This window comes from Lacerta agilis, chromosome 4 (genome assembly GCF_009819535.1).
Source record: "Lacerta agilis isolate rLacAgi1 chromosome 4, rLacAgi1.pri, whole genome shotgun sequence".
In the NCBI taxonomy this organism is placed as follows: domain Eukaryota; kingdom Metazoa; phylum Chordata; class Lepidosauria; order Squamata; family Lacertidae; genus Lacerta; species Lacerta agilis.
The window spans coordinates 53506636-53519836 of NC_046315.1; positions in this window are offsets into that span (position 1 = coordinate 53506636).

Consider the following 13201-nt stretch of genomic DNA (forward strand, 5'->3'; position numbering starts at 1 on the left):
TCCTTACGCCTCAGAGCCGCTGTGTTCGTGGGGACTGGGTCCTCTCTTGCTCTGGTGATGGGTCCTGCTCCTCTGGCTCCTGTGCACTGACCTCCATCCCCTTGCCATCCTCCTGCACCCTGTGAGTACTTTATTCCCCACCCCCTGCTTGCCCCAGTATGTCCTAGTCCTTGCTGAGATCCTCTTCCTCCTCTCTGCTGTCCTGCCAGTTCGTGGCACCAAAAATGTAGGCCCACCATTGACTGTACCCATATCTAGGTGCTATACTTTAAGAAATATTTGTTGTAATATTTATTTAGTATTACATTTAGACCCCACCTTTCCTTCAAGAAGCTCAAGGTCGCATAGGTGGCTCTCCCCAGGTGGGTTAGGCTGAGAGGCAATGACTGTTCCAAACTCATCTAGTGAGTTTCATGACTGAGTGGGGATTTTAATCCCACATCCTTGCCATAGCTGTCAACCTTTCCCTTTTTTGTGGGAAATTCCCTTATTATAGCATTGGGAAACAGCAGGGAAGGTTGACAACTATGGTCCTTGCTCAGCACTCTGCCCACTCTACCACACACTGGGCAAATCTGTGCTATATATTTAATCTCAGGGTAGTTTAATAATCGCATGGGACGTGGGTGGTGCTGTGGTCTAAACCACTGAGTCTAGGGCTTGCTGATTGGAAGGTCGGCGGTTCAAACCCCCGCAACGTAGTGAGCTCCCGTTGTTCAGTCCCTGCTCCTGCCAACCTAGCAGTTCGAAAGCACGGCAAAGTGCAAGTAGATAACTAGGTACCTCTCTGGCAGGAAGGTAAACGGCGTTTGTGTGCGCTGCTCTGGTTTCGCCAGAAGTGGCTTAGTCATGCTGGCCACATGACCCAGAAAAACTGTCTGTGGACAAATGCCGGCTCCCTTGGCCTATAGAGCGATATGAGCACCGCAACCCCAGAGTCGTCTGCAACTGGTCCTAACGGTCAGGGGCCCCTTTACCTTAGTTTAATAATCAATCCCTTTTCCTACAAAACTCAGGGAATTGTATTTCTGTGAGGGGAATAGGGAATCTCCTAACAGCTCTCAGCATCCTCAACAAACTACAGTAGCCAGGATTCTTTGGGGAAAGCAGTGATGGTTAACGTGGTCTCATAGTGCTTTAAATGCATAGTATGGATGTGGCCTTAGACAAATTAGACCAGGTGCAGAGAAAGGCAGCAAAAATGGTCTGAGGCATGGAATACCCATTGTCTGAGGAAATAAATTGGTATTTTTAGTCAGGAGAAGACAGAGACACAGCAGAACTCTTCAAATACCCTGGAAGGCTTTCACAAAGAAGAAGGCAAAATACTTGTTCTTTGCTATCTCTGAGGCAGGACTGGATCTAATGGGCTTCAGTAAAGATGGTAAAACCATAGAATTGTAGAGTTAGAAGGGACCACGAGGGTCATCTAGTCCAATTTCCTGCAATGCAGGAATCTTTTGCCCAACGTGGAGCTCAAACCCACAACCCTAAGATTACCAGTCTCATATTCTACCAACTGAGTTATCCACAGGGCTTAGAGTTTAGAAATTTCTTAATGGTAAGAGCAGTTTGACAATGGAACCAGTTACATAGGGGCAAGGGGACCAGCTTGTATAAAATATTTGGGGGGGGGCAGGTAAGCCCCTCCCCACATAGTTGATCACAAGATGAAGTTCACTCACACCATTTGAATGGCAATGCCCATTAACCTTGGGGGCCCCCAGACCCATCAAATATTTTATTGGGATGGCTGAAGGGACCTCAGTCCCTAGGAGTTGGCTGGGGATCCATAAGCAAATAGTAGGCTCTCCTTCACAAAGGTCTTCAGGCAGACTGTTGAGTATATTTTGGCTCTAGATTTCCTGCATCAAGCAGAGGATTGGACTAGATAGCCTACAAGACCCCCTAAAACCCTGTGATTCTGTAAAACAAATACATGGTTTGACTCCAGCAATGAAGATACATACACAGAAACCATGTATGCACATGGATTCCCTTGCTAGTTGTTGTGTGCCCCCACAGTGTGCATGGGAACGTGCATTTGAACATAAAGCAGCCAGCGTAGTTGTGTTTGCATTACCCAACAAGCATGGTCATCCAAATTTCAACAGAGATGGAGATGTACATCTACTACAGCACTCCTGTGCTGAGAAAGCAGTGATGCACATGACTATATCTGGAACAGGGCCATGGTTCCATTCTCTGAACCTCTGGGGTAGTGTTGGCTATGCATCCTAAATAAATGTTAAACCAACGCACGTCCCTGGTATGAATTGTGCCACCAGGTTATAACAGGTGGCCTGGGATCATTGTAGCTAAATGATTATCCTACTTGTGCTCATGCAGCCCATTGTTGCACCTACGGATCTGTGGACTGGTGCACGTGTGGTTACACAAAAGTAGATAATAACCAATTAATCTCAGGGCATTCCTGAGAATATATTAATTAAAAATGCAAGATTTCCATACAGGAACCTGTAGTTAGCCACAAGAGTCTAGAGACATCAATAATTACTCACCCACTCACCCACCCTGGATAAACAAGTTAAGGGAGAGCCCAAACAAGATATTCAAGAAATAAGAAAACAGATCAATATTCAAAATCCTACACATATTTACTCACAAAAAAGTCCCAGCCGGTTCACATTACTTACTCTCAAAGCAAATGAGCATACCGGTAGGTGGGCAAGGCTAACTATTACAAATGATTCCTACAAGGAACATTTGAAAAACTGTGTGTATGAATTAAATAGTTCCATTTATTTATTTATTTATTTATTTATTTATTTATTTATTTATTTATTTATTTATTTATTTATTATTTTACACCTGAAAAAGTTCTGGCATTTGTGTTATATATCAAAACTGGAGAGAGACAGTCGGTAGATAACTAGTAGAAGACGAGGGTTCTTCCTCAGAGGATGCTATGAGATAATTTGAAAGAGGCTCACGTGGAAGTGAGCAATGGCACACACACGCCAACAGGCAGCTCTGCAGAACAAAGAGGGTGAAGCAAGGATGCTTTTGCAACCAGCTCAAGGAAAGGATTCCAGGCCAGTAGTGTGTGTCTGCCCAAGAGATGATGCTTACCCCTGCTTAGACTGAAGGTCACCAAACAGTCACAGCAAGGATAAATGGTAGCTAAGCAAATACCGGTAACTGGCTTATTCCCAAACACGGTGGATTTTTTTTGTTAGGAATTAAAATATTTGCACCCCATAAAATATATCCAAGGAGGCTAACAACAAAAACAGCAGCAGCAGCAGCAGCAACAACAACAACAACACAAAACTACAACAGCAAAAAGAACTGTAAGAAAAAATAAAAGTCCAACTGCTTTAAACCTATAAAGCCCTTTACAGTTCAGGATCCCAGTATCTTTCAGAGTTCCGCCCTCCCTGGGTACCATAGCCTTCCATCATAGGCCCTTCTCCTGTTGCAACCTCTAAGTGAGGTTCAGAGGTTGGCAAGAAGGGAGGGGGCCTTTTCTGTTGTGGCTCCCTGTCTGTGAAATGTTCTCCCAAGTGAGGGCCTCCTGGCCTCCTCATTAACATCTTTCCGCTGCCAGACTAAAACCTATCTCTTTCCCCCGTTGTTCTTTTGGTGGGTTTATTTAGGAGTTATTGAAGTGGTTTTAGTAGAATACACTATTTTGCTTTCATGTTGTTGTGCCTTTTTGACTCTTGTCTGAAGTAAGGAAAATAATAAAAGAATGATGCTAATAATAGCATCTTACATTATACCCTAAAATGACATTACCAAAAGAGATGACACCCATCATACCATCTGTGCTATTTCATGAACACTTGCCTTGGATTAAGTTCCATTGAAGACCATGGGGCTTACTTCCATGGCCCACATTCTGGTGTCCTCACCTGAGCACAGGCAAATCTCTTGCATCTCTTGGCACAGATGGAATTCTGAGTGGGTGACTGATTGGTTTGCAGATGGGCTTGCGTGTGCTTCTCATGTTTTGTTCTCCATCATGGGCATAGCTTGTGGAGTCACTCCAACATTGCACGCTGTTCTTTTTCTCCTACCCAAAAGGATGGGTGGCGAGTGACTTGTTCTGGCTTTTCAAGGAGGCATGCCTCCTTATCTTTCCCACTCCTTCACTAAGAAAACCATCTCATTAAAGTGTCGGCAGATGACTGAACAGCATACAGGTTATCTGATTAAGCCTGACATCTCTTCTTAGCTAGGAAAGGGGGGGGGGAGCTAATAGCAAGTGACAGTGGAGACACGGGCAGCGGCAGCGGCAAAATCAATCTCCCAATGTCAACTTGAAATGCCACAAGAACGGAAGAAAATCTAAAACGCTGACCCTACTCTTTTGAAAAGGGAGGCTTGTTGCCTCTTACTCAGAATCATGTCAGGACAGGCTGGGTGAATTAGCTTGCCACGCAAAGTCAAAGGGTTTGCAAGAAGAGAGATGCGAAGTGAGTCACTGCACTTCATTCATGAAAGGAAGAATGGCTTTGTGGTGAACGCTCAGGATCCATATGGCTCTGAACCTGCCTTGGCTACAGCAACTTGTTGCCTGTGATCTGTCTTGGGCATGTTGCATCCAGTACAGCCACAGCTTTATTCTGTTGTGGCTCAGAAGCCTGAAAGAGAATGTGTGTGCCTTTTGGTTGTTGTTGCTTTTAAATCACTTTCTCATTCTGAAGACAGATGGGTCAAAAAAGTATTCTCTTGTAGGGTTCTGGCAGATAAAATGCTGAAATTTGTTGCTTGTTCGTAAGCTCCCCCCCCCCCCATTTGCACATAAGTTTGAAACACAGCTTCACTGGGAAACTTAACAAATAATTAAAATGAATATGCCCCTGAACCTCAAGGTACGTTTTGGGCTACCCTACTATCATATATTACCATGACTGGTGAACCAACCACTTTAAGTTCTGCAATAATTTTTGCCAATCAAAATAGTTGTGTTGCAAATACATGATGGCCTCGGGTGTCAATAACAAAATATGAAGTCTATATGCTCTAGGCCATTCCAAATCGTACATGAAAACCTTCAGAAGAGTGTCCTCTAGGAGATGGCTTTGAATTGCATCTGGCTCAAAGCTTCCTTGGGATGGGGGACAATGTCAAAGATGGCATCCCCATGCCAATATGTAGCAGTGGATGTGAGGGCGATCTGGCTGCGACATCTGTCACCCCATTGATCGCCAGGGTTGATTCGGCTGATCTGGCTGGCTAGGCGGGTGTCCCCTTCCTCCCTCACCGCTCCATGTGCGTCCCTCCCGAAGCTGCGCGCTCGGTGGAAGAGGACGACCATCCCAGATAGAAGGAGTGTACCGTTCTTCGGTCAAGGGTATACGATAGCTGCGCTCCCCTGCTAGAACCTCCAAACAAGCCAATATGTAGCAGTGAATAATGATTTGGGAACCAGCAAGCAATGTCAGTGTCATTAGCCAAATTCCTTTGGGAAGCTTGCAAGTGCAATAGAGAAAGCAATCCCCTTTGTGTTAATCAAGGCTAAATCTCCACAACCTTAGCTTGTCACCTCCCTGCTTTGCTGCCGAGGTTCTGTTTGACTTTCAGTAAGAGACAAAGGAGTAGGATCCATTATTCTGAATGCTCCTTGCAATGCAGGTGCACAGCTGGATGCAGGTGCTTCACCTGTAAGCTAGAAGCAGAAGTAGACAGACTGTTGTGAGGAGGACAGAAAACCAGGAAGGAGGAGTATGGAATGGAGTGACTGGAGCCCTGGACAGAAGCACTACATACTGCAATGTTTTGTTGCGGGTCCCACCTGAAATATTAAAATACTCCAGCAGCCTAGGAGGAAATATTCAGAGTAACATAACTGAGGTTTCTGCCACCTTGCAAAGGTTCACTCATTTATAAATATACGGACAAGACTGCTTGAATGCTTGTTTTCCAGAGGAAAAGGGCAGAGAATGTTATATTGTACTCTCAGGGATCAAGCGTGCTTCAGCAGTGCTGCTGGCTATGCCACAAGGTAAACAATATACCGGTACATGGAGAACACTAGCATATTCCACCATTGTTTGTTTCAACTACAAAATTGCCCTTTCTTTCCTCTGGCAACATTAACAATAGCTTACGGCCAGCTTTGGCTTTGTACACATTACCGGCTTAAAAACACAGCTAGATCATTCTTTTACACAATTCAGATTGAAGCTGGTTCAGGGGCAAACACAAAATGCAGCATTTCATAAGAAAAGACAGGGTGGATATGGACTGTGGCAAACACCAGCTGAACACTCTGCTCCACAAACTAGCAGTGGAAGCACACTGGATGCAGAGTAAATGGGAGTGTGTACACAGGCTTTGCCACATCTTTTTAAAAACAAAAAACTAGGGAGGGCTACATTTCTTGACTTTGGGGCCCTTTTTATTTATCACAAAGAAGTAGATACATACACCTGCCCAAAGTGAGTTTTCTAGACTCTTCTCTTGTGTCCTGATGGATATACAGTGGTACCTCGGTCTAAGAACAGTCCTGTTAAATTGAGAATGGGCCAATCGTATCTTATCCCGCTCTTGGTTTCCTCATATGAAATTGATATTGGTAATTTGGACTGTTTTTTATTTTATTTCATCATTCTTATTAGGACCGTTTTGACTATGTTTTGTGGTGTATGTTATGAACTTTTTAAATACACCATGCTTGGAAGAAAAGCACAGTATACATTTCTAAATTGAACGAAAAGAATTATAATGCAGTGTTAAGACCATGGCTGTGTAATTTAAAGCACAAGACTTCCCTCAAAGAATTCTGGGAACTGTAGTTTGCTAAGGGTTCTGGGAATGATAGCTCTGAGGGGTAATTTAAATTTCCCAGGCAGCTTTGGGGGAAGTAATGTGCTTTAAACATATGGTGTGTACACAACCCATAATAAAAGCATGCCTGCATGAATTGGAGGCTTTGGCTCGTGGCTGGGATTGAAATGGTGCATGCATGGGACTTTTTAAGAGGGATTTATTTGGACACAGCATACTAGAAAAGCAAACTGTGTCTCATGTGATTCAACAACACTTAAGAGCAAGTGGACAGCATTAAAGGGATAAGTAGGAGCTGGCAGAACCGTGTCTCTAATTGACATGAACACCACCCCAGCCCGGCAATGAAATGTCAATGTGTTCCTGCCTCCTAAACAATGCTTGGACGTTTGTCTTCCAAGGTGTGGCTCCTTTGGTAAGGCCTTCTGGGTAGAACACCAAATTAACTCCCTGCCACTGAAGAAGGCTCCTGGGTTGGGGCACTTTGGGTGCTCCTGCATTGTGCCTCTTGCACACTATAATTTGGGTATGACTCGAGTGCAGTACAGCCCAGTGCAAATATGTACAGGAGTCGGTTTGTAGAGTTTCTGCTGCCCATCTGCCTGACTTTAAAACTGCTACCCGACTGTAAGCAGGGCATGTGTTCAGGCAGTGTGTTACCCACAGCCAAAAGAAGAAGAAAATAAAACTTAAAAGGCAATGCCCAGCCTGTATTACTTCAGCTGACCGTTTATTTATGCCAGTGGTTTTGCAAGGTCCTCACAGAACAAAGAAATGGCAGTCTTTGTTAAAACCGCATCTACCAAAAAGTACATTCAAAGCATGCAGTTTCCCCCATGGAATCTTGGGAACTGTAGTTTGTTAAGTTTGGGGACCCCAGGGTTCTTTGGGAAAAGCCATTACTGTTAAAGTGGTATAAATATGCTTTAAATGCATGATGTGGATGTGGAAGTGTGTGGGTGGGAAGTGTTAAAGATAGTAGTAGTAATAATAATGATGATAATTTTATCATTTGTACCTCACCCATCTGACTAGGTTGTAGATAGGAAGTGTAGATACAGGCCTTGGGCACAGGCTTCTCTGTTAAAGGAATGGAGCTTGGAGAAGTGATTTGGAGGAGGGAGAAGGAGGAGTAGGACCGCTTGATAAAAAGAGTAGACAGAGCTGGCCTTACCTCAGACAGCAGCACCCTCCCAAGCTTCAACTCACAAGTTGGCAACATGTGTGCCGTGTGGACTGCTCTTCGCCCTCACTTAGAGGAATGTCTCATGACCAATGCTGAAGTAAGATTCAGTTGTCTCTCCAGTCAACTTCTGAGCATGGAATGTTGGGTGCCATCTTGTCCTTTACCTCAGGTAGCAAAATGTATTGGGTCAGCCTACTGAAAGCAGAGGAGCTTTTCCCAAACATAGGGAACAGCATGACAGAGAGCACAAGTGTGAGTTGTGAGCTAATGGGCAATAAGCAGGAAAGGGAGAGCTTTTAGAGTCAGGACACATTCTTACACAAACATCCTTACACAAACCAGTGGTTATGTAATGGTCAGAATGTTTGTCATCAATGTGGGAAACGCCATTTCAAAGCCATCCTTGGGCACAGAAAAGTCAATTTATAGACTGCTTACAATTAAAACATCTCAGAGCAGTTTTTAGTATGGAGTTAAAGGGTATGTTCACATTAGCACTTAACTCTGCATCCTGTGCTCTCCCATTGCTTGTTTAGAAGCTGCATTCATACGACTTTAGCCACACTCCATATCAATCCTGTAGTTTCTGGACAAATATTTCTGTTTGATGTGTTTTTTTCTCAAACCAGCTTCAATCTGACTTGAAAACTGGATGTGGAGTAACAGTAATGTGCACATTTGAGGAGGCTGTTGGCAGCTTTATTAATAGGAGTTCTGGTGTGTATGTGTGGTTTTGCAGTGGGAGAAACCAAAAAAAGTCATGAGTCTTGGGTGAAAGCATACCCCCCCCCCAGAGCTGGCTCTCCTATTAGGCAAACTGAGGCTGCAGCCTCAGGCACCAGCAGCTCCCATGGTAGCGACAACCCTCAGTGCCTCACTGCCTCCACCACTGGCACAGAAGCGGTGCTTGTATTGGGACTGATTTAGGCTGAAACCATGTCCAAAACCATGCAAGATCTCTTGTGATTTCAGTGAAATCTCACCTGAAATTCCAGAAGCAGCAGGGTGGGTGGAAAAGTACCATAGCAGCTGCAGTTATGGTAGTGGCAGCAGGACAGGGAAAGGTGGCACATCCTGTTTCACATGACTTGAAGCACCGCTTGGAGAATGATCTTGCTGCATTTGCAGATGCAAATGTGAACACCCCCGAAGACTCCAGAAACAAAACAAAATGTCAAGCACTCTATAACATACAGCTTGATACCCATATTCTGGGGTGGGAACCACATGGCCTTCTATGCAAACTTCTGCGGGCCATATGCCAGTGGAGGGCAGGACCAGAGACAGAAAGGGGCAAAGCAGGTGAACTTTGTACAGTAGGCTAGTTTCTATATACACCCATGTACCTCTCTCTCCTCCATCGAGGCAAGCAGGAGTCATTATCAGAGCTCAAGGACACATTCCAGCCAGACAAAAACACTCAAGGGTGAGCAATGCTGTGAGAGGTGTGTCCTGCTGAGAAATGGGGTGGCCAGGGAGAGTCCCAGTTGCCAACTAGAGAGGACTGAAGAACTGCGGTTGGTATTTGGGCCTAGGGATCCCTACTTCATTACCTGTGCAAACAATATACAAAACAAAATGAATATAAAATATTAAAAATAACAAACAGTCTGAAAATTGTAGATAACCAGATACCAAGTAGTACAAGGCCTTGTACGTTAGCAACTAGACCATAACTGTGGCTCAGTAGCTAAGAGGCAGCTGGTGCACGCTCCTCTCTCTGCGCATCATGTCAAAAACTATATGAATGTGACAATCTAGATGCCAGGCACTTTGGATGGGATGGGATCTGCTCAGACTCAAGGGGTGTCAAACTACGACATCCATCAAGCCTTTATAGCTGGAGCGTAAGGGAAGGGAACATGGCACTAATCAGAACCAACTGGAAATACACTTTTCCATAACAAAAGACTTTCCCAACTGCTTAGGGAAGTTGATGGTCAGGTTATATAATCCAGGAAACTTCTTTTTACTTTTAGATTTTTATTTTCCTGCGATTGCATGCAATGACTTTGCAGATAAGATTGAAATGACGTTTTGTTTTTGTTTTTTAAAAAAACTGCAGTACAAGGAGAGTTTCCTTTGAATGTGTGTCTCAGTCACTCAGACAAGTCCACTAATTTGTCACTTTTAGTGTATGTGTTAAAACAAAGTTTCCCAAACTTTTGAGTTCATTGACCCTTTGACAATCTTATAAAGTTGTCATTGGCCATTCTTAAGAATGCACATTAAATAAAGTCAACAAAAAATGCTGCGTTGCAGAATCATATTATTAAATCCAGATCTTCCTCATTGGCAAGGTACTCTTCCCCTTTATTTCTGAGGCTCATCATTCCCAATTATTTTTTGTGTACTGTACCTTGTTTCCTTCTTTTCCATGCCCAGGCTCTTTCCAACCCCTGGGTCTATATTCACCTGCTACACAGTCCCATCCACCCTAGAGGCGTCAGTATCAACTACTTTGGAAAACTCCACACTAAACTTTATATTACACCGTCCTCCAAAAAAACAAAAAACCCTCCCTAGAAGTTGCCAGGACAACAAATGGTGTACAATCCAACTCTTCTGCTTCTGCAATGCAAGCATGGAATAGCAGTGCCCCATTTTTCCTCTGCCTTCCCCAATTCTGCCCAGCAACATGCCTGTTATTTCAAGCCTCAGCTTCACTTAGTCAGAGGCAACAAATTATGCCAAATAGTTGAATTGCTGCCATGAAACAGCAAGTCTGGAACTGTTCCGTGTTCCATTATCTGCCCAAGCAGCTTTCTATGTTATTATAGGCTTATTATTATATTAGTGGTGTGTGTCTTTCCCGCAGTTCTGCATAGTTACATTAAAGCTTAAGTCCACAAAGCTAGGACAGTTGATAGACAAATGAGGACACTTTATATACCCAGAGCAATGTAGTAGTTACTACTGGTTGCTTTGTCCTCTGAAAAATGGGGCTACACAGATAACTACCCTCCATGTATGTGGAGATCCTAATATCAAAACACGAACAGGATTGCAGTATCTGATTCATAAGATCTCTTTTCTTTGTTTTCTGGGTCAGCCTGAAGTTTACTAATTGGAAATCTAAAACAATGGGCTGTGCATATTATTTATTTATTACATTGAAAGTCCCACCCTTTTTCACACTTGTAGTTTTGGATATACAGTAATGGAGATGTAAATGATTATTGTAAAAGATGCAGGAGGAAATGGTTAGCAAAAGGGCCCACAAAGGGGAGATTCTTTGGAATCTTGTTTTTATGTTGGTCGTTGGATAATTGATTGTAAAACTTCAAACTGAAAAACTAAATAGTTTTTTTTAAAAAAAGAAAAAGAAAGTCCCACCTTTTTCTTCAAAGTGCTCAAGGCTACATACATAGTTCTTGCTTGTGAGAATGTAAAACGAACTCTGTTGGATGCCTATCTAGTCTGGAGTACTACTTTCCCACAGTGAAGTACAAGCAGGGTATGAGCACAATAGCACCTTCCCAACTCTGGCAGCCAGAAACTGATATTCAATAGGCACACAACCATTGTGATTAGAAGAAGTGCTTTGTTTCTTAGAGGGTACTCGAGGGCATGTGGTACTGGCACATCTTTTTGTTGTTAAAAAGTGTGGCACACTTACTGTAACAACTTCATGATGGATACCAGCATCTATTTTTCTGGGGGTGGGGGTGGGGTGGGGAGCACTGATTAGAAGCCATAAGATTTGTTCTCCATGAATTTATCTGATCCCCCTTTAAAGCTGTCCAAGTTTTATGTTGTTAGTGCATTTTATTTCAGAATTTTTAACTGCTTTATGTTCAGCTGAGCAGTGATGGCAGCCATCATTATATCTTCCATTAGTGACTATTAACTAAACTCTTAGTAGTAATTTAACTATGAGCTCTTTTCTAATCACTGCTTTTTATTCTCATGCAGCCCACTGGACAGCAGTCCAGTAATGAAAGTTAGATCCTTTAAGTACCCAAAATCCCCTCCAAAAATTGTTGGAAATGTCAAACTGAAGATTGGTTATAATAGGCAAGAGTGTATAGGTTTTTATGAGTCCAGTGAAACAGAGGAGCAGCATTTTTGTGCCTTAAAACTGACTTAGGGCCAAACTTTTTGTACTATTTTATACATTGGTACCTTGGGTTACAGACGCTTCAGGTTACAGACTCCGCTAACCCAGAAATAGTACCTCTGGTTAAGAATTTTACTTCAGGATGAGAACAGAAATCGCGTGGCGGCGGCGGCAGCGGGAGGCCCCATTAGCTAAAGTGGTACCTCAGGTTAAGAACAGTTTCAGGTTAAGAACAGACCTCTGGAACGAATTAAGTTCTTAACCCGAGGTACTACTGTACATTAGTGCAACAGTGGGACTATAGAACTGGGGAGATGTTAACCTCTCCACCCCCATTTCTCCCATTAAAAGTAATCTCCCAAAACTATTTTTGCCCCATGACTACCTGTAGGTTTTCTCCATGGAGTAAACTGCATGAAAATTGTAAGAAGATTAACCACCATCTATGCTGCAATCCTGATCCAATTTCCCTCTCATCTTCTGTAACTTTTCCCCCTCCAAATACAAACATTGGAGATCCTAAACTTGCATCATTTCTACTGTATTGCAACAAAAGCAATTAATCCTGTTGCACCTTAAGTGCTAGCGCATTTATTGAGGCATAGGCTTGAACTCTAGTCCATAGAAATTTATTCCATACTATATTTGTTCAGTTTATAGGACTCTTTGTTGGTTCTCCAACTCCTTTAGTAAGTTCAGGCTTGGCATATATGTCTGTCCTAGAGAACAGTTTTTTAAAAAATTAACAGCTTGCCAGTTATTGTTATTTAAAGAAAGCTTCATTTTTTAGGCTAAAAACATTTTTGGATTGTAAAATCCAGGGATCTGATTAACTTTTTATTTAGGTTTACCAGAATGCAACATTCTAGCTTAGCAGGTTGATATTTTAAGAGGCCAATTTGGACCAAGAAAGTTCTGGTGGTGGGCCATGAACAAGAAACATATCCACAACTTTTTTCTGATTCCTGTTTGAAACTAGGATCCAACTGGGTGTGGCTTGGGTATGGACTCTGGTATAGCTCAGGTTAAGACTAAACTGATGCATATTGTAAAAATGCATTGTCCTAAGTTCAGGAAGTCTCCTTCCCCTCTATAATATTATGGGTCTTAATGGATGACTCTTTCCACATTAAGTATGGAGGGCAGGCACAGCCAGATTTAAATTGCCTGGCTTTTGAGATGAATAAAACTGAGCT